Below are 23387 nucleotides of genomic sequence, written 5' to 3'. Positions count from 1 at the left end.
GGATCACAATAAACTGTGGAAAATTCTGAAAGAGATGGGAATATCAGACCACCTGACCTGCCTCTTGAGAAACCTGTATGCAAGTCAGGAAGCAACAGTTAGAACTGGACATGGAACAAAAGACTGGTTCCAAATAGGAAAAGGAGTATGTCAAGGCTGTATATTGTCACCCTGCTTATTTAACTTATATGCAGAGCACATCATGAGAAATGCTGGACTGGATGAAGCACAAACTGCAATCAAGACTGCTGGGAGAAATATCAATAATCTCAGTTATGCAGATGACACCACCCTTATGGCAGAAAGTGAGGAACTAAAGAGCCTCTTGATGAAAGTGAAAGAGGAGAGTGAAAAAGTTGGCTAAAGCTCAACATTCAGGAAACCAAGATCATGGCATCTGGTCCCATCACTTCATGGGAAATAGATGGGGAAACAGTGGAAACAGTGTCAGACTTTATTTTTCTGGGCTCCAAAATCACTGCAGATGGTGACTGCAGCCATGAAATTAAAAGATGCTTACTCCTTGGAAGGAAAGGTGTGACCAACCTAGACAGTATATTCAAAAGCAGAGACATTACTTTACCAACAAAGGTCCATCTTGTCAAGGGTATGGTTTTTCCAGTAGTCATGTATGGATGTGAGAGTTGGACTATAAGGAAAGCTGACACTCGAAGACTAGATGCTTTTGAACACCCGAAAAATTGAACACTTTTGCAACTGTGTTAGAGAAGACTCTTGAGAGTCCCTTGGACTGCAAGGAGATCCAACCAGTCCATTCTAAAGGAGATCAGTCCTGGGTGTTCATTGGAAGGACTGATGTTGAAGCTGAAACTCCAATACTTTGGACACCTGATGAGAAGAGCTGACTCATTTGTAAAGACCCTGATGCTGGGAAGGACTGAGGGCAGGAGGAGAAGGGGACGACAGAGGATGAGATGGTTGGATGGCATTACTGATTCAATGGACATGAGTTTGAGCAAACTCTGGGAGTTGGTGATGGACAGGGAGGCCTGGTGTGCCGCGGATCATGGGGTTGCAAAGAGTTGGACATGACTGAGAGATGGAACTGGACTGAAACTGATTGAAATTTGAGATTGATGTGCTCAATGTCAGATAGTTATTATGTTTTGGAGCAGAGATTCAAATCCAAGACATTCAGCTTTGGAAGCACCACCACCACCATCACCAAAAATAACAGGAAAGAGAAATTACCACATGGCTAAGACCCCTCTCGGAGGTTTTACAGTTAAGCCCCTGGTATCTAAAATCTCTTACTTTCTTTCAGTTTGGAGAATGTGTGATTCTATCAGAAGAAGGAGAGAAAGTAGAAGGGTAAATAGAGATAATCTGAGAAAATAAAAATGATGACAAAAAAGAGGCGTACAGGAGGCATCAAAGGGATAAATTGAAGAACAGGGAAAAAGAAAGGAAGATAACAAGAAAAAGATTTTTCTGTCTTAATACTACTCCACATAGGAAGGTATGATTTCTCACCTATGATGGCTGCAAATGACTACAAATGAATACAAGGTAGACACATCTCATCAACAAAATAAATAGCCAACAGTGTCGGTTTGCCAACTGATGGCTTTCAAGCAACTTTAAAAGGTTAAGTGGTAAAAAATAAAAGCTTAAAACCAAGGAATGAATACCAAGGAATGGGGATAGTGGTTCTAGCAATTATTCAGAATTGGGTCCCAGGGGCTGTTGTCTGAGCATTCTCAGGACAGATCAGGTCTGAGGTCACTGCAGGGTTGGCTAATGAGGATAGGCAGTCCTTCATGTCTACTTTCAGAAGAGAGTAACAGCCAGAAAGCCTTTGAAAATCATGAGTGCAGGCTACTATATAAAACCCCGGTTGCTGAACACATATAGCAGGCCAGGCACGTGGCTCTCAAACCAGCATCTTCACTGCATGGCTGTGCAGCTGTGGTTCAGTGCCACTGAGCTGCTGGTGTGCAGAATGTCTAGCCTTGAACCCTTCTCGCCTAGTACAGAACTGCTCATCCTTTGAGTTCCAGCTCAGTAGCATCCTCCATCTCAACATATTTCCCAGCATTGCTCTTCAGGGCTTCTTTCTGTTGGTTCTATATGATAATTAATTGTTTACCTCTCTGAGCTCCTTGAGCAGCAGGATTGTAGCCTACGTTTTCCCCACATTTTCATTAATGGCATTACAAGTGCCTTGGGAACACTCCTCAGCTTAGAGTCACTGCACTGCTCCCTCTTCTAAGTGCAAGCCACCCTGACAACTTAAAAGCCTAGAATTCCTTCCTTTGCCAGGCTTCTCCAGAGTTCTCTCTTCTTTTCCATCCCCACTGACTCTACCTTTGTTTACTTCATCATTCTCTCTTTCTAGGAACAAATGAATAATCTTCAAACATCTCACTCACAAATACATGATTTGTCTCCACTTCAGAGGGCTAGGATTTTTTCAAATTGGAGGAGTAGGATGGTGCCCAGAGGTAAATATCCAGGACTCAACTCCCTACAAAGCTATGCTTCAACATCTCTTTTGTTTTTCAAACCATGTGAACAGTCTCTCCCAAAATCAGTCATCAGAAAAACACTGTTTATCCTTCTTCAGCTTGTTGATTTGCCCTTCCTAACTGAACAAGATGGGAGAACACTGCAGACTCCCTTAACTGTGACTCAAGTAGCAATACAAACCACTGAGCTGCATCAGTGTTTAAAAACCAAGAATTTTACAACAGAATACATCCATAGATGATAAGACTTACATAACTAATATTTCCACCCGTCAAAGCTCTTTTGGACATATTGATCTTAATCACAAAGATAGATATTATTATTCCCACTTTATAAACATCAAAACAAAGGCTCAAAGCACTATGGTGGCTCTTGTAGGATCTCACAGCTGGTTAGTGACAGAGTTCATTAAAAAAACCTTGATTTCCCCAGTCTAGGGAAGGCATACATCTGAGAGAGCTTCTACTCCATTACTCTGGATGCTTACTGATTTTAAACTTTGAAGTCATCACATATCTATATATTTTCAACCTCTGTCTATAAGCAGAATGCATTTGAGAGATTTATGAGACAGGCAATCTAGAAAAGATGACTGTTTTCAGAAGCTACTGCTCCCCAGTCCTCCTTAGGTAGAAAACCTTAATTTGTCTTCCCAAATTCACTCCACCTCAGAGAATAGCTTTGTGGATGGAAAAGCAATAATAAAAGACCAAACGCAGTCCAGCTGCAAATGATCAGCCTCTTCTCTCCAATGTGGTAATTTACAAGCTTCCCCTAGGTCGGGCACTTACTTACATACATGGTGAGCTCTGCTGGATAGCCTGGCCAGCAATGGGGAGAGTGCTCCCCCAACCCAACCCCCATTTCTCATTTAACTCTACTCATTAGAAGAGGCTGCGGCACAAGCCAGGTTGACATGTCAATAAGTCACCAAGGAAATGCAAAAACTGACAGCTGAGGAGTCCCAGCAACCAGTCTTCTCCACTACAGAAGCCCCCAGAAAACAGGTTTCTCAACCTCCTTGCCAGGTCACTTAAATGAGTAGTGACATTTGAGTCCCTCAGAGTAATTAATTTCATCTGTCTCCAATAGTTCCTCATATTTTAAATGAATTTTTACAAGTCTCAGATCCTCCAGCCTCCCAGCTCGCTCTCCAGTCCCGTTGTTCCCCAAGGTCTCATAACAAATAGCTCCCACTCGTATTTGCCTTGCAAACTCACATAAACTGGAAATGATAAATACATTATCTGGGCTTTTTAACAGACCATTGTTTAATTTTCTATGCTTTTCTGGCTGGGGAAGAGATGAACATTACCTTGTGTAGAGTAAGATTTCTATTCTATGTAAGGCAGGTGGGGGTAATCTATGGCAGAAACACAGCACTCTGTTCATCCTAATAGGCGGTGCTGCTAATTAAAAGTGTTAGGAAGGAACATCCATCCACCAGTCTGTGATTCATTCAGCATTATCCCTGGTAAACAAGAAATAGATATTGGAATGAATGCTTCTAATTTGTCAAAAGAATAGGCATTTTCAATTGTGCCTTCCTGGCTCCCTGTATGAAGTACATAATTCAGTGTTGCCATCATTTAAAAGTTTAGGACCTCAAAAGAATAGTACTTGTCCCGAAAGCTCATAAATCTCCAAGTCTGTTTCTTATGTAGAGACATTTATCTTATGCACGGTTTGACTTTAGTTTGCACAATTGAGAATGGTTCCTTCTGTTGGTAAATATATTTAGACTGGTATTTGAGAAGGGAGGTGACATTATTGTATTTAAAAATCAAACCAGTCTGAGACAACCTATTAGGAGAAACCGAAATCTGGGCAGGAAAACTTAAGACTCTTAATGACATTTACTAGGTGCTTAAAGACAAGAAGAAAGAGAATCAATATTATCTTTCTGTAACCATAAACACAATGTAGCCCAGAGAAAAGGCACCGATTCCTGAAGGCTCTGTAAACCCTCTAGAGCTTAAAGAGGAACACGAAAGCACAAAGGCCGTCACTTCAAGAAGACCCTGAGACATTTGTGAGTGTTTTCCCAGAGAGCAAGACTTTCCTCAGGCCAGCAAGACAATCGGCCTCAAACATTTACCTTTGTGTTGTGTAAAAGGGTCCCTTGATCATGAAGATGAGGAGTTGGGGTTCACCAGCATGTCTTGCTGAATGCTGAAAACAAATAAAACATGATATTAAAAAAATAAACATTAATTACTTAACTGGCTTGTTTTTCTTCCTTCTATTTCATTCAAGAAACATTTACTAATTTCCTACCACACAGCAGGCATTGGAAATAAAAAGATGGCATAAACAGAACACGCCTAAACAAAAATCAACAAATATAGCCCATTGTAAGGACTGAACAAGAAGTGGCCCACAATACCTCTTGGGTAGGAGGGTATGTGTGTGTATTGGTGTCACTTCCTGAGATACATGTGTGTGCACACACTCGTGTACATTTCTACACATACCCAGAAGCATGGAAGAATTTTTAAAGAACTCTCCCAATTTATCTGACTCTCTAAAGGCTTGAGCTCTTGCCTTAAGATCAGTAAAGAAGAGGGACTGGAGAAAATGTCAAGAGTCAAGTGTTCGTAGCCTTTAATCTGCAATTCTCCTTCAGGAGTCCTTCTCAAGGAAACAATAGAGAATGCAGGCCAATATTTATGCACAGAGGTTGGCATCACAATGTTGTTTTCAAGAGGGAAACAGACAATGGAGGAATAATAAACTGAATATTTCTACATAGAGTAATAATGTAACTGTGCAAAAATATAAAAAATTCCAAAATAAAACATGGCAAAATTGTTTACAAAGTTTGAGCTCATCCATGTAGAAATTAGTCTTTAAAATATGCCAGCTGTTAACAGTGGTTATTTCTCTGTAGCATGCTGCTGCTGCTGCTGCTGCTGCTAAGTCGCTTCAGTCGTGTCCGACTCTGTGCGACCCCAGAGACAGCAGCCCATCAGGCTCCCCCGTCCCTGGGATTCTCCAGGCAAGAAAAGTGAAAGTGAAATCACTCAGTTGTGTCCGACTCGTAGCGATCCCGCGGACTGCAGCCCACCAGGCTCCTCCGTCCATGGGATTTTCCAGGCAAGAGTACTGGAGTCGGGTGCCATTGCCTTCTCCGCTCTGTAGTATGATCATACGTTATTTTTCTCTTTTTGTTTTCCATATTCCTTACAGACATCACATATTATTTTTCTAGGAAGAAAATGTTTGTATATGAAAAAATTTCAGCTTCAGCATCACCATTTCTGCACCACTTTCCTTACATGCACTTATATAATTGGGAACTCCCTGTTCCATGCTGAAATGGAGAAATAACTGCATTTTGAATGCAGTGATACAGGAGACACAGGTTCGATCCCTGGGTCAGGAAGACGCCCCTGGAGAAGGAAATGGTGACCCACTCCAGTATTCCTGCCTGGGAAATCCCATAGACAGAGGAGCCTCATGGGCTACAGTCCATGGGGTAGCAAAAAGTCAGACACAACTTAGTGACTAAATGACAACAAAAAAGGTGACGCCACATAGGACTTGTCCATTCCATGTCTGCCTCTTTCTATCTGTGAGCTCCTCAGAGGAAGTCATCATACCTTACTAATCCTTGCTTCCTGTGAACCTAGACCAAAGATAAGCTCATGCTGCTATGGCTATTTAGTCACTAAGTCGTGTCTGATGCTTTTACAACCCCACGGACTATAGCCCTCCAGGCTCCTCTGACCATGGGATTTCCCAGGCAACAATACTAGAGTGGGTTGCCATTTCCTTCTCCAGGGGATCTTCCCAACCCTGGAATCAAACCCACGTCTCCTGCTTGGACAAAGGCAGATTCTCTACCACTGAGCCACCTGGGAAGCCTGGACAAGCTCATAGTTTTCATCTAATCAGTGTTTGCCGAATAAAAGAAGGAATGAGTGAATGAATGAATTTAAGACTTAATAGGGACTTCCCTGGTGATCCAGTAGCTAAGACTGTGCTTTCAGTGCAGGGGACCTGGGTTTGATCCCTGGTCGGGGAGCTAGATCTGGCGTGCTGCAACTAAGACCTGGTACAGCCAAATAAATAAATAAATAAATATTTTTTAAAAGACTTAGTAAATGGAAATGACTTGACAAAACTACACTAAGAGAATTGTTCATTCAAATAATCAGTGACAATAAAATTTAAGTTCCATTTGAATTCACAGAAGATAGAAGAAGATAGAAAGCAGAGAGAGAACCATTTTTCAGCAAAGACCTTGAAACAGAAAAAAAAGCCTATGGTTAAAACACATACACACACAGCTCAACATAATGGAATATCACAGCCTACTGATCTTCCAATATATTCCAATACCCAGAATCTGTTTTAGACTGGAATATTTATCTAGTAACAATATCCCATTACAGCAACTCAGTTATTTTACATGTTTGGAGTTGCATATACATAAACTGAACAGATACTTATTACTCGTTTAATCAGCAATGGCTGGTTGACTCCTTACTAAAGGAAAAAAAAAAAAAGCTACAGGATAGATGATTGCTATGGTTTATACAAATTCAATTTAGTTTATTCATAAAACTAGTGAAATATAGCCAGGATATTAATTTACAGTTGTATTTCTCTGGAGATAGAGCTGGTTTGAATCCCATCTTTGTCTTTTAAGATCTGGGTGATCTTGGGCAAGTTATTTGACCTTTCTAAGGCTCAGTTTTCTTACATATAAAATGGGATAATAAAAACATGAGTCTAATGAGGTTATTGTAAAGAACAAAATGAGAGAAAGCATGGCATTCAAAACAGACCTCAATCTGATGCCTGTGTCCATCCAGACCTGGACGTTTTGTACATAAGCCAGTCTTTCTTTTTATCATGTGCCATGAAGTATGCTAGACACTACAAATATTACCTCATTTCATCCGCATAGTATTTGTTATGAGGAGGCACTTTTTTTTTTACTTTATAATCCTTTTTATTTCTATCTTATTGGTAGTAATGTCCCCTCTTTCATTTCTGATTTTAGTTATTCAAGTCATTTCTCTTTCTCTCTCTCCTTTTATTGAATTAAGCTAAAGGTTTGTCAATTTTGTTAATTTTTATTTATTTTTTAATTGAAGTATAATTGCTTTACAATATTGTGTTACTTTTAGTTAATCTTTTTGAAGAAACCACTATTGGTTATGTTGACTTTCTCTCCTGTTTTTCTATTTTATCATATTTTTAAACTTTAAAAATGAGGAAACTGATGCCCAGTTTTATTTTATTTATTTTTTTTTTTAATTTAATTTTATTTTTAAACTTTACATAATTGTATTAGTTTTGACAAATATCAAAATGAATCCACCACAGGTATACATGTGTTCCCCATCCTGAACCCTCCTCCCTCCTCCCTCCCCATACCATCCCTCTGGGTCGTCCCAGTGCATTAGCCCCAAGCATCCAGTATCGTGGATCGAACCTGGACTGGCAACTCATTTCTTACATGATATTTTACATGTTACAATGTCATTCTCCCAAATCTTCCCACCCTCTCCCTCTCCCACAGAGTCCATAAGACTGTTCTATACATCAGTGTCTCTTTTGCTGTCTCGTACACAGGGTTATTGTTACCATCTTTCTAAATTCCATATATATGCGTTAGAATACTGTATTTATGTTTTTCCTTCTGGCTTACTTCACTCTGTATAATAGGCTCCAGTTTCATCCACCTCATTAGAACTGATTCAAATGTATTCTTTTTAATGGCTGAGTAATACTCCATTGTGTATATGTACCACAGCTTTCTTATCCATTCATCTGCTGATGGACATCTAGGTTGCTTCCATGTCTTGGCTATTATAAACAGTGCTGCGATGAACATTGGGGTACACGTGTCTCTTTCCCTTCTGGTTTCCTCAGTGTGTATGCCCAGCAGTGGGGTTGCTGGATCATAAGGCAGTTCTATTTCCAGTTTTAATGTTATTGTCTGAATCAAGATTCAAACTAGACTGTCTGGTTCCAAAAGCTAATCTCATTAACTGTTTTGAAAAGAAGGTACTAAGTTCTGGTTTGCACCGATCTTCAACTCATAAGAAAATTCAGTTTACAAGTTTGCTATGCCACACCACATTACTTGACATGCTATGGCTTGAATTTTATTCCCTGGTAGTCACACTTAAGTACCCTCCTATTTCTTTTCTTATTAAATACTTCAAGCTTGAATTTCAGTATAGACATAATTATAACCCTAAGCTATGTACTACCACCCAGCCTTGTCAAATACTAAAATTCCATCATATTTGCTTCAGATCTTTTCTTTCTAGAATTAAACATTATACGATATAAGTAGATTTTGCCATGAATTTCCTCCTAATTCCAAAAAGATAACTTTCTTTTAAAGATAGGATTATCTTTAAAAGATTATTATATTATATTTAAAAGATTATCTTTTAAATTAAAATAAAATTTCCTTCTAATTCCAAAAACATACTCTCCTAAATGTCCTTGCATGTTTTTCTGTTTCTAATACATGCTTGCATCCATAAACAATATATAGCACTGTTTTGCCTGTTTAAAACTTTGTTTAAATATCTCATTGTAGGCATCCATCTGAAGCCTGCTTATTTTGCTGAATGTTTCAGATAATTTACTACTTTGATAGAACTAGTTTATATTCTCTCATTTTAACATTTAGATAGTATTTCACCATATATTTATATTCTAACTTAATCATTAATATTGATGGACATTTGAGCTATTTCCAAATTGTGCTAATACAAATAATGGTGTGATGCATATTGTTACACTCTTGGGCTACATATTGTGGTTTCTCTACTGACTTGCTAGGCCAAAGAGTATATGCCTCCTCAAAGATATCTGAGATGTGGCAAACTGCTCTCCAAGGTAGCAAGAGCAATTTACACTAGTTCATATCATTACCAACATTGGGTATTGCCAGACTGTAACGGTTTTTCAATCTGGTAGATATAAAATAATTCATACTTTAATATGCATTTCTCTAATTACTAGTGAGATTAGACATTATTTTTCTTTTTTATATTTTTACATGAGTTTTTTCCTTCTGCTTTTTATATGCCTTTATTTTCTTCTATTGAGTTGTTACAAGAAGGAAACAACATACGCTAAAGAAATAAGAAAGCAAAACACCTCGTATGCCTGATGGTCATTCGGGCTATGGGGCTGAATCACTTTTCTAACTTTTCTATTTAGTACTGGGGTATAGCCAGTTAACAATGTTGTGATAGTTTCAGGTGAGCAGCAAAGGGACTGAGCCACACATATGCATGTATCCATGCTCCCCCAAACTTTATGGGAGTTTACTCTTCAGTAGGGTCATTAGGAAAAACCTTACCAGTAAGATGACATTTAGGTAAGTGTGGGTGCAACCAATGGGAAGCAACAGAAAAATGGTAAAGTTATAACATCTGATCAAGACATGCAGTGGTACTCAGTATATTCTATACTAGTTTGCATGTTTTTACAGTTATATATGTTCCAATTGTTTTTCCTAACCAAAGTTTATCTTCCTATTTTGTTTATAGTGACATATAAAATGTTTTAAATTTTAATATAAAAAAACATATTAGTATTTCCATTTTTGTTTTATTAAATAAAACTCTGCCAACACTGGATCATAAAGATAGTCTTCTATAGTTATTTTTAAAATGATGCCTTTTGCATTTAATCCATTTGGAACTGATATTCTTTATATGGGGGCTTCCCTAGTGGCTTAGACAGTAAAGAATCTGCCTGCAATGTAGGAGACCTGGGTTTGATCCCTGGGTGGGGAAGATACCCTGGAGAAGGAAATGGCAACCCACTTCAGTATTCTTGCCTGGAGAATTCCATGGACAGAGGAGCCTGGTGGGCCTCAGTCCATGGGATAGCAAAGAGTCAGACACAACTGAGAGACTTCACTTTCTCTTTCTTTCTTTCGATGATTTCTGCATTGGTTTGTAATGATGCATCTATCATGCATTAATTTTATAATCAGTATAGTCTATTTCTGGGCTCTAGCTTTTGTTTCAGGGCTTCCCTGATAGCTCAGTTGGTAAAGAATCTGCTTGCAATGCAGGAAACCCTGGTTCTATTCCTGGTTCAGGAAGATCCCATGGAGAAGGGATAAATCTAACCACATGGACCACAGCCTTGGCTAACTCAATGGAACTAAGTGATGCCATCTAGGGCCACCCAAGAAGGACAGGTTATGGTGGAGAATTCTGACAAAATGTGGTCCTTTGGATAAGGGAATGGCAAACCACTTCAGTATTCTTGCCTTGAGAACCCCATGAACAGTATAAAGGGAAAAAGATAGAACATTGAAAGATGAACTCCCCAGGTCAGTAGGTGCCCAATATGCTACTGGAGATCAGTGGAGAAATAACTCCAGAAAGAATGAAGGGATGGAGCCAAAGCAAAAACAATACGCAGTTGTGGATGTGACTGGTGATAGAAGCAAGGTTCGATGCTGTAAAGAGCAATATTGCATAGGAACCTGGAATGTTAGGTTCATGAATGAAGGTAAATTGGAAGTGGTCAAATAGGAGATGGCAAGAGTGAACGTCAGCATTCTAGGAATCAGCGAACTAAGATGGACTGGGGTGAATTTAACTCAGATGACCATTATATCTACTACTGTGGGCAAGAACCCCTTAGAAGAAATGGAGTAGCCATCATGGTCAACAAAAGAGTCCAAAATGCAGTACTTGGATGCAACTTCAAAAATGACAGAATGATCTCTGTTCATTTCCAAGGCAAACCATTCAATACCATTGTAATCAAAGTCTATACCCCAGCCAGTATTGCTAAAGAAGCTGAAGTTGAATGGATATATAAAGACTTACAAGACCGTTTAGAACTAACACTCCCGAAAGATGTCCTTTTCATTATAGGGGACTGGAATGCAAAAGTAGGAAGTCAAGAAACACCTGGAGTAACAGGTAAATTTGGCCTTGGAGTACAGAATGAAGCAGGGCAAAGGCTAATAGAGTTTTGCCAAGAGAACGCAGTGGTCATAGCAAACACCCTCTTCCAACAACACAAAAGAAGAGTCTACATGTGGACATCACCAGATGGTCGACACCAAAATCAGATTGATTATATTCTTTGCAGTCAAAGATGGAGAAGCTCCATACAGTCAGCAAAAACAAGACTGGGAGCTGACTGTGGTTCAGATCATAAACTCCTTATTGCCAAATTCAGACTTAAATTGAAGAAAGTAGGGAAAATCACTAGACCATTTGGGTATGACATAAATCAAATCCCTTACCGTTATACAGTGGAAGTGAGAAATAGATTTAAGAGACTAAATCTGATAGATAGAGTGCCTGATGAACTATGGACAGAGGTTTGTGACATTGTACAGGAGACAGGGATCAAGACCATCCCAAGAAAAAGAAATGCAAAAAAGCAAAATGGCTGTCTGAGGAGGCCTTACAAATAGCTGTGAAAAGCAGAAAAGTAAAAAGCAAAGGAGAAAAGGAAAGATATATCCTTTTGAATGCAGAGTTCCAAAGAATAGCAAGAAGAGAAAAGAAAGCCTTCCTCAGTGACCAGTGCAAAGAAATAGAGGAAAACAATAGAATGGGAAAGACTGGAGATCTCTTCAAAAAAATTAGAGATACCACGGGAAGATTTCATGCAAAGATTGGCTCCATAAAGGACAGAAATGGTGTGGACCTACAGAAGATATTACAAAGTGATGGCAAGAATACACAGAACTGTACAAAAAAGATCTTCACGACCAAGATAATCATGATGGTGTGATCACTCACCTAGAGCTAGACATTCTGGAATGTGAAGTCAAGTGGGCCTTAGAAAGCATCACTATGAACAAAGCTAGTGGAGGTGATGGAATTCCATTTGAGCTATTTCAAATCCTAAAAGATCATGCTGTGAAAGTGGTGCACTCAATATGCCAGCAAATTTGGAAAACTAAGCACAGGACTGGAAAAGGTCAGTTTTCATTCAAATCCCTTAGACAGGCAATGCCAAAGAATGCTCAAACTACCGCACAATTGCACTCATCTTTACACGCTAGTAAAGTAATGCTCAAAATTTTCCAAGCCAGGCTTCAGCAATACATGAAATTCCAAATGTTCAAGCTGGTTTTAGAAAATGCAGAGGAACCAGAGATCAAATTGCCAACATCCACTGGATCATCAAAAAAGCAAGAGAGTTCCAGAAAAATATCTATTTCTGCTTTATTGACTATGCCAATTAACTTTGACTATGTGATCACAATAAACTGTGGAAAATTCTGAAAGAGATGGGCATACCAGATCACCTGACCTGCCTCTTGAGAAACCTGTATGCAAGTCAGGAAGCAACAGTTAGAACTAGACATGGAACAACAGACTGGTTCCAAATAGGAAAAGGAGTGCGTCAAGCCTGTATATTGTCACCCTACTTATTTAACTTATATGCAGAGTACATCATGAGAAACACTGGGCTGGATGAAGCACAAGCTGGAATCAAGATTGCCAGGAGAAATATCAATAACCTCAGAAATGCAGATGACACCACCCTTATGGCAGAAAGTGAGGAAGAACTAAAGAGCCTATTGATGAAAGTGAAAGAGGAGAGTGAAAAAGTTGGCTTAAAGCTCAACATTCAGAAAACTAAGATCATGGCATCTGGTCCCATCAACATCTTGGCAAATAGGTGGGGAAACAACGGAAACAGTGGCTGACTATTTTTGGGGGCTCCAAAATCACTGCAGATGTTGACTGCAGCCATGAAATTAAAAGATGCTGGCTCCTTGGAAGGAAAGTTATGGCCAACCTAGATAGCATACTAAAAAGCAGAGAGATTACTTTGCCAACATAGGTCCATCTAGTCAAGGCTAAGGTTTTTCCAGTAGTCAGGTATGGTTGTGAGGGTTGGAGTATAAAGAAAGCTGAGCACCGAAGAATTGATGCTTTTGAACTGTGGTGTTGGAGAAGTCCCTGAAAGTCTGTTGGACTGCAAGGAGATCCAACCAGTCCATCCTAAAGGAGATCAGTCCTGAATGTTTATTGGACTGATTTAGATGCTGAAACTCCAATACTTTGGCCACCTGACGCGAAGAGCTGACTCATTTGAAAAGACCCTGATGCTGGGAAAGGTTGAAGTCAGGAGGAGAAGGGGACAACAGAGGATAAGATGGTTGGATGGCATCACCAACTCAATGAACATAAGTTTGGGTAAACTCTGGCAGTTGGTCATGGACAGGGAGACCTGGCGTGCTGCAGTCCATGGGGTCACAAAGAGTCAGACATGACTGAGTGACTGAACTGAACTGAGATTTTATTTTATTCATCTAGTTTTCTGTGCAGATAAACATCCACACTCTAATTGCTATAATATATCTCACACTGTCACAGCTGGCAAGACCTATCCATCTGTTTATCTGCCTGTCTGTCCAGCCAGCCAGTCAGCCATCACCCATATATTCACCGACCCTTTATTATATTTCATAAATCTTTGTTGATATCCTAACTGTGCCAAACACTTGTTTGGTCACTGTGTATTTAATAACAACTGAACAGATACCCTGCCCTCCTGGAGCTTATACTCCAGAGGGTGGAGACAGACACTATGCAAATAAATGACACTGTGTAGGCCAGACAGTGGTAAGTGCCATGGAGAAACATGAAGCAGGGAAAGAGGATTTGGCACATGTTAACAGCCAATATAATGCATAAACTGAAAAACCTAATGAGATAAAAATGAACTTATTTTAAATACATACCAGACATTTAGAGTTTACAATAAACATTTAAAATGCTCCTGCTTGGAATATAGCAGCAGTTTACAACTTCTGGTGAAGAACAAAGTGGTGGTCCTTGAAAATGCAGCCTATCCTGGCCAAGCTGTGACTGCATAGGAAAGTTTACTCTAGTCACCTGGGAAAAGAGGGCTGGGCACATATGCATTCTGTCTGATTTTTCATTGCAACCTGACTCAAGACACTGGTCTTGGACCAGAATGAGACCGCGGTTTGTCAGCTGGACAGTGGGGAAGCCTGGAAAAATTTCTGATTCTGGAGATCTGCAGATAAGACCAGAGTGCTCATACCCAGCTCACCACCCCTCACCTGCTACCAATTACCAATGTTTTCACAAGTTGTCTGGAGACATGATTACAATTGAAACAGCACTATTTTCCCTCCCTCCCTTGCCTGGAAAATCCCATGGACGGAGGAGCCTTGAAGGCTGTGGTCCATGGGGTCGCTGAGGGTTGGGCACGACTGAGCGACTTCACTTTCACTTTTCACTTTCATGCACTGGAGTAGGAAATGGCAACCCACTCCAGTGTTCTTGCCTGGAGAATCCTAGGGACGGGGGAGCCTGGTGGGCTGCTGTCTATGGGGTTGCACAGAGTTGGACACGACTGAAGTGACTTAGCAGCAGCTCAATTCATAGAGTAAAAAAGCCAATGGACAATTGCATTTTAGAGTTTATTTATTTACTTTACCCCAGTTTTCAAACCTTGGGCAGTTATCACCTTTATTCAGTATAAAACTTAGGATATTTTCTTTTTAACATGATGAGCACTATAAAACTCTAGACAAGTTATTTCACCTTTCTAAACTTTGGTGTATACTCACCTTCAAACAGGATAATAATATCTAATTGCAGACTTGTTGTGACCATTAAGTATTATATTGAAAGACTTTAGTATAGTGATGGTATATGGCAGTCATGGAATAAATGGCAGGAATAAATAAATTCTTATCATTAGAACTGTTATACAAATAGTTCCAGGTATTTGCCAAAGATCTCTGATATTTGCCTGGGTCTAGAATCCCAGCCTCTTTGGGGCTGTTCCCATCTGATCACATATTGACAGAAAGTAAATAATTTGATTTAGAACCTCAAGCCTCAGTTCTAACCCCAGCACTTTATCATCACCAACATGTAAGAGCTGCTTGTGTCCCAGTGAGAGCCACAGCATGTAAATGGCATCAACATGTTAGGGTTAGCTCATTTGCATATCCCCCCAAACGCTGCAATATTTTGGATAGATGTTGCAGAGCTGGATGTACACTAGTTATAGCTAGGATCAATGCATTAGAGTTTGCTCATTTGCATATGTCTAATCATAGCAAAGGAAACACCCAAGGGGTCAGTATTACCTCTAGGGGAGCCAATCACAGTAGGGCTAGTTCCCTCTACCCCACTAGTGAGTCTGCACAGCTTCACTGCAGGGGCCCAGTGACCCTCCCCTCTCCTCATTTTCCAGCCAGTCTCTGGCTAAAGGTCCGGAACTTGTTCTGAGAAGAACCCTCATTTCAGTTCAGTTGGTCAGTCATGTCTGACTCCTTGCAACCCCATGGACTGCAGCCTGCCAGGCTTCCCTGTCCATCACCAACTCCCAGAACTTATTCAAACTCATAGCCATTGAGTTGGTGATCCATCCAAACATCTCATCCTCTGTCATCCCCATCTTCACCTGCCTTCAATCTTTCCTAGCATTAGGGTCTTTTCAAATGAGTCAGTTCTTCGAATCAGGTGGCCAAAGTATTGGAGTTTCACCTTTAGCATCAGTCCTTCAAATGAATATTCAGGATTGGTTTCCTTTAGGATTGACTAGTTTGATCTCCTTGCAGTCCAAGGCACTCTTGAGAGTCTTCTCCAACACCATAGTTCAAAAGTATCAATTCTTTGGCACTCAGCTTTCTTTTTGGTCCAACTCTCACATCCATATATGACTGCTGGAAAAACCACAGCTTTGACTAGACAAACCTTTGTTAGCAAAGTCTCTGCTTTTTAATATGCTTTCTAGGTTGGTCACAGCTTTTTTTCCAAGGAGCAAGTGTCTTTTAATTTCATGAGTAAAGTCACCATCTGCAGTGATTTTGTAGCCCAAGAAAATAAGGTCCGTCATTGTTTCCATTGTTTCCCCATCTATTTGCCATGAAGTGATGAGACTGGATGCCGTGATCTTTTTTTGAATGTTGAGTTTTAAGCCAGATTTTTCACTTTCCTCTTTCACTTTCATCAAGAGGCTCTTTAGTTCTTCTTCACTTTCTGCCATCAGGGTGGTGTCATCTGCATATCTGAGGTTATTGATATTTCTCCTGGCAATCTTGATTCCAGCTTGTGCTTCATCTAACCCTGCATTTCACATGATGGACTCTGCATATAAGTTAAATAAGCAAGGTGACAATACACAGCCTTGAAGTACTCCTTTCCCAACTTGGAACCAGTCTGTTGTTCCATGTCTGGTTCTAACTGTTGCTTCTTGACCTGCATACAGATTTCTCAAGAGGCAGGTTGAACCCTCAGGCTAGATTCAACCCATAGTGACAGTTTATCAGCAGCCAGGAGAGTGAAAGCATTCATATCCACAAGGGAACTAGTGGGCCAGCAGTGGTGCCACGTAAGGTGAGAGCACTATGACCTTTCACCTCTCCCCCAATTGAATGTGTGTTGTTGTTGTTCAGTCATTCAGGCATGTCCAACTGTTTGTGACCCCGTGAACTGCAGCACACCAGGCTTCCCTGTCCTTCACTGTCTGTGTGTGTGTGTTAATAAGCATTCATAAGAAGGAAAGTTTAATCAAGAGAAGTTAAATATTTTGTGCTATATATTTATTTGCTATACTGAGTGATTCTATGACAAATATCAGTCACTGAAAAAGGTTATCTCTGGCTGGGTTCTGCTTGTTACACTGAAGACAGCAGACAGGGACTCCCCTGGTGGTCGAGTGGTTGACTTCGCCTTCCAGTGCAGGGGGTATAGGTTCAGTCCCTGGACAGGGAACTAGGATCCCTTATGTCTTGTCACCCCCCAATAAAACTCTACAAAACACACACACACACAAAACAGATGCAATATTGTAACAAATTCAACTAAAAAGACTTTTAAAAGAGCAGATAAATATAGTATGGATCTTAAACCTCCAGTAGCTTTGGCAGACTGATTCATGTATTCATTTATCATCCATCTATCCATCTGTTCTTAAATGTTTATTGAACCCTATTATAATCCAGATATAGTTCTCGACCCTGGTGATGCCATGGTGCTCATGGTCAAATGGGACTAGACAAGAAGCAATGACAAGAGACTAGGATTAATTCTAAGACAGAGATAAGCACTCGCTGTTAAGAGAGCACAGGTGGGGTCTGCCTTAGAAGGAAGTGCATGTACTTCTCTTCAAAGTCCGTTTGAAAACCAGCGATTACAGACTTTGGCACTGCTGCCCTGTTTGTCCTAATTACTCTGGGGCTTCTAGCTTCTCTCTTACACTTGCTTCTGCATCTTGCAATGTTCCCATGTCTGCTGTCCCTCTGTCAATCTGTGTGCTGCTCCTCGCTCTGCTCTTGGTTTTGATGGGCTATGGGCTTTCTCAGGCGTGACTTTCAACACCTGCGTACATATAGCCTTTCCTCCTCCTCTGGAAATTCTCATTCTAAGTGTTTCAGATACTGAACTGGCCCAGTTCTGTTCTCTGGGAGCTGAACCCCCATCTGTTTAAGCCAAATAAAGCAGTCTACCCTGAGTGAATTCTAGGGAGGCTTCTGGGGGAAATTTCCTTTGCCCTATGACCTGACATCTCTAGATGCTCTCTGGAGGCACATGTACCCAGGACAAGGCTGCCTACCATGAGTGTCTGATGGCTAAAATTAAGGGCAGCAGGGCAGAAAGTGGATCTGCTGACATGACAGTTAGACAAGCTGGCACCGAGGTTGTAAAACACCCTTGGCGGAGCACACCAGTAAATTGTCCCACTAATTAGTTTATTATTTCATTTGAGAGATCAAATACATAAATAAAATTAATAAACCCTGCAAAATAAGTGCATCACTGGAAATAAAAGTGTTTCTCAGGTCATTGCTTTAAACACAGACATTACATGCTAGAATAATGTTAACACAAGAAAGCCAAATCATGCTGCCTTGCAGGCTAGAACGTACCAGCAGCTGGAGGTTAGGGGAGCGAGTGGGTGGTGAGCCAGGGAATGGGTCTCAAAACATGGAGGGTGTTCTCTACTCAGTCACTACTTACAATGTGACCTTGAACAAGTCAATTCCCTTCCCTCCTCCCACCAATGAGTTCATTTACTTATGAATTTAAAAAAAGGGGTTTGACTACTCCAGTTATGAAATTTCATCATTCTGGGAATCAAATGAAAACCACACCTGGATTACTATGATCTTAGTCAGTAAACAATGAGTAATAAAAATGAAATGAAAATATGAGAATCCATTATAATATTCCAATTTGGATTCAAAGAACTTGGAGCGATGGTAGATAATATCTGACCCTACACTGACCTAGCAAGGAAGGGGAAAAGGGGTCATTCTTTAAGGGTCTCTTATATACCAGAAACTATGTTAAAGATGGGCTTCCCTGCTGGCTCAGTGGTAAAGAATCTGCCTGCCAATATAAGAGACAAGGGTTTGATCCCTGGGTCAGGAAGATCCCCCGGAGAAGTAAACGGGAACTCACTCCAATATTCTTGCCTGGGAAATCCCATGGACAGAGAAGCTTGGTGGGCCACAGTCCATGGGGTTGCAAAAGAGTTGGACATGACCTCAGGGCTAAACAACAACAATGCTAAGGACATCACATATCAACACTGAATAATATAAGCTTAGAGGACAAACAAAATGTGGCCAGGTCCACAGAGAGAACAGCAAGATTAGATTTCCTACTCCCTGGACAAAGGTTTTCCCAACAAGCTGTGTGTGATCGTCCAGGACTGGGACCCCAGGCCAGGTTTCTTACTACCTGGCAGCTCACTGGACACTTGAGAGATGCCATGGGTGGTGGGCCCTATGGAACTGGCTGAGGCCTTTGCTGTGTCTATATCAGTTTAAATTCCTGCTTCTCTGACAAATCCCAATTCCTTTACTCCCCAGTAAATTCCCTACATTCAAATCAAAACATGGATGGTGGTTTCTACTCAGTCGCTACTTACAATGGGACCCTGAACAAGTCTCAACAATAGTTTTCTGAGAAAGTCTACTGGCATTGCTGTGAACCTTCAAAAATTACAATACGGGAAGGCGCCTATATTCAAAATTTCGAATTGTGAACTTTAAAAGATGCAAACGTGTATTTCATCGATATCAGGGAGTGAAACTGCAGGTTACACCCCCATCTCCTATTGCTGATGTTCCGTCAGCTCTACCATTCCCCACTTTTCTCCCTCCTCCAGTAGCTCCTACCTGTTCACTTGATATGAGTCCCTGTATGCCAACTGTTTCACTGTACTGTAAGATTAAAAATGCTTTGTTTTTTGTATTTGTACATTTTTGTATTGTGTGAAAAGTATTGTAAATCTATCATAGTACAGTATTATATAGCTGATCATGTTAGCTGGGTACCCAGGCTAAGTTTGTTGGACTTACAAATTGGACTTATGAATACGCTCTCAGAATGGAACTCAATCGTCTGTAGGGGACTTAGTGTACAAACAGACCAACTCAAGTAAAGAAGAAGTCAGCAATGGTGGTGAATTTGTATTGAATAAGAAACTCAAAACAAATCATTCTTCAGGAAGAGACTTCCGGGCTTAGTTTCCTTAACTATGAAATGGAGATAATCCCTACCTTGCATGACTTTTCTGACTTGATACAACCGTTATGGCCACTGGATATATGGAAACTTTCTCTAGAATTATGCCCAAAGAGAAAATGCTGCAACTTTGCAAGATAATGATTTCACCCAAGGTCTTAAAATCTCTCTTGTACAACCCTTGCTTTGTCTCTGACTCACTAGGACACAGTGCAGTGGGCTTCTGGTGGAAGGCATTAATGAAAGAAAACATTCCTGCTTAGCCTCAGGAATGGCAAGAGTGACTGGGAACTTAAGGTTGATTGTAAACGAGAAAATTCCAGAGGTTTGAATCTCCTCTACTCTCTCAGCTGCCATAACCTGAGAGCTAAGCTCCTAGAGGAAAGTCAGAGAGACTTCTGTCACCTCAGAAATCTTTAGCACTCCACTGGCTAGAAAAAGTTCTGTCTAGAAATTGTTACATCACTCATTAGTTGGGTATGCAAACAAATAGGGCAATGAGACAAACACCCCTTAGACTCTTGTACGAAGCAGAGTCAAAGGAACATTTAACCATGGTGACAGACCTGGACCAGAGAGACAGAAATGGCCTCCTGAGTCAGTGACTCTTGAGCTGAACTCTATATAGATGAAAAGAGATGAGTACAGTGCAGATGGGAAAAGAAATAGTTCAATCGAGATGGACAGACAATGCTTCCGTTCTAGATGGCAGAGTAGAAGTACGTGTGCTCATCTCCTCCTGTGAGAGCACCAAAATCACAGCTAGTAGTTGGACAACCATCAAAAGGAGGATACTGCTGCTACTGCTAAGTCGCTTCAGTCGTGTCCGACTCTGTGCGACCCCATAGACAGCAGCCCACCAGGCTCCCCCGTCCCTGGGATTCTCCAGGCAAGAACACTGGAGTGGGTTGCCATTTCTTTCTCCAATGCATGCAAGTGAAGAGTGAAAGTGAAGTCACTCAGTCGTGTCTGACTCTTAGCGACCCCATGGACTACAGCCTACCAGGCTCCTCCGCCCATGGGATTTTCCAGGCAAGAGTACTGGAGTGGGGTGCCATTGCCTTCTCCGAAGGAGGATACTGGAACCTACCAAAAAAAGATACCCCACATCCAAAGATGAAGAAGAAGCCAAAGTGAAATGGTAGGAAGGGCACAATCACGATAAAATCAAATCCCATACCTGCTGGGTGCGAGACGCACAAACTGGAGAACAATAATACCGAAGAAGTTCTCTGACTGCTGTGAAGGTTTGGAACCCCATGTCAGGCTTCCCAGCCTGGGGCCCCAACAAAGGGACTGGGAATCCTCAGGGAATCTGACCTGGAATGTCAGCAGGATTTGATTATAAGAATTCCACAGGACTAGGGGAAACAGATTCCAGTCATGGAGGGCACAAACAAAACCCTGCATGCACCAAGACTCAGAGGGGAGGGGCAGTGACTCCACAGGAGACTGACTCAGAACTTCCTGCTAGTGTTGGGGGGGTCTCCTGTGGAGGTGTGGGTCAGCAGGGGCTCAAAACAGGGACCGGGGAGACTGGCAGCAGCTATCTGGGAAGGTCCCCTTCAGTGTAAACTCTCTTGGAGTTCGCCATTAACCCAACCATAGAGTCCATAGACCTGAGGGCTATGACCTGGACCACCTCAGGCCAAAAACTACCAGGGTAATTAGACTAAAGTTTTGTTGAGCAAGGCTCTGCCCACCAGAGAAAGACCCAGTCTTTCCCACCACCAGTACCTCCCATGAGGAAGCTTACACAAGCCTCGTAGCCTCCTCCATCAGAGGGCACACAGAAGAAGCAAGAAGACCCACAATCACACAGGGACTCACACAAAACCAAAGACAGGCAATGCCGAAGAATGCTCAAACCACTGCACAATTGCACTCATCTCACACGCTAGTAAAGTAATGCTCAACATTCCTCAAGCCAGGCTTCACCAATACCTGAACCATGAACTTCCAGATGTTAAAGCTGGTTTTAGAAAAGGCAGAGGAACCAGAGATCAAACTGCCAACATCTGCTGGATCATGGAAAAAGCAAGAGAGTTCCAGAAAAACATCATTTCTGCTTTGTTGACTATGCCAAAGCCTTTGACTGTGTGGATCACAATAAACTGTGGAAAATTCTGAAAGAGATGGGAATACCAGACCACCTGACCTGCTTCTTGAGAAACCTGTATGCAGGTCAGGAAGCAACAGTTAGAACGGGACATGGAACAACAGACTGGTTCCAAATAGGAAAAGGAGTACGTCAAGGCTGTATATTGTCACTCTGCTTATTTAACTTATATGCAGAGTACATCATGAGAAATGCTGGGCTGGATGAAACACTAGCTGGAATCAAGATTGCCGGGAGAAATATCATTAACCTCAGATATGCAAATAACACCACCCTTATGGCAGAAAGTGAGGAACTAAAGAGCCTCTTGATGAAAGTGAAAGAGGAGAGTGAAAATGATGGCTTAAAGCTCAACATTCAGAAAACGAAGATCATGGCATCTGGTCCCATCACTTCATGGCAAATAGATGGGGAAACAGTGGCTGACTTTATTTTTTGGGCCCCAAAATCACTGCAGATGGTGACTGCAGCCATGAAATTAAAAGACGCTTACTCCTTGGAAGGAAAGTTATGACCAACCTAGATAGCACATTCAAAAGCAGAGACATTACTTTGCCAACAAAGGTCCATCTAGTCAAGGCTATGGTTTTTCCAGTAGTCATGTATGGATGTGAGAGTTGGACTATAAATAAAGCTGAGCGCCAAAGAATTGATGCTTTTGAATTGTGGTGTTGGAGAAGACTCTTGAGAGTCCCTTGGACTGCAAGGAGATCCAACCAGTCCATCCTAAAGGAGATCAGTCCTGGTTGTTCATTGGAAGGACTGATGTTTAAGCTGAAACTCTAATACTTTGGCCACCTGATGCAAAGAGCTGACTCATTTGAAAAGACCCTGGTGCTGGGAAAGATTGAGGGCAGGAGGAGAAGGGGACGACAGAGGAGGAGATGGTTGGATGGCATCCCCCACTCAACGGACATGGGTTTGGGTGGACTCTGGCAGTTGGTGATGGACAGGGAGGCCGGGTGTGCTACAGTTCATGGGGTTGCAAAGAGTCAGACATGACTGAGTGACTGAACTGAACTGAACTGAAAGTACATATAGTAATGGGAGCTGAATATCTTTATCTTCCAATGTTATCCATCAAATGGTTTTAAAAAACAACTTATTGCTCAATATTGACTAAAAGGCATATTAAGACATAACTTAAACTATGTAAGTCACTGTTAGAGTTAATTTATAGTATTTTATGGTATGCATATGATTAATACTCATTAATATGAAATTCTACTTTCTTGGGGTGCTATGTATAATTTTTAAGTGGCTCATTAAAATAAACAAGAACA

The 23387-nt window shown here is 41.1% G+C and overlaps 1 protein-coding gene across 1 annotated transcript in view; it reads right to left on the bottom strand.

The window, feature by feature from the left end:
- The window catches only part of DAB1 (DAB adaptor protein 1), a 1468439-nt gene that overhangs the window by 702362 nt on the left and 742690 nt on the right, over window positions 1-23387 (bottom strand). The window contains exon 5 of the mRNA XM_070786460.1: window positions 4589-4662. The gene's annotated coding sequence lies outside the window, so the exon portion shown is untranslated. The remainder of the gene's footprint in view (window positions 1-4588; window positions 4663-23387) is intronic.

Source organism: Bos indicus, chromosome 3 (assembly GCF_029378745.1).
Source record: "Bos indicus isolate NIAB-ARS_2022 breed Sahiwal x Tharparkar chromosome 3, NIAB-ARS_B.indTharparkar_mat_pri_1.0, whole genome shotgun sequence".
NCBI classification, from domain to species: Eukaryota; Metazoa; Chordata; class Mammalia; order Artiodactyla; family Bovidae; genus Bos; species Bos indicus.
Note: the sequence above shows the minus strand (reverse complement) of the source record. Positions and strands in the feature narration are given on the sequence as shown.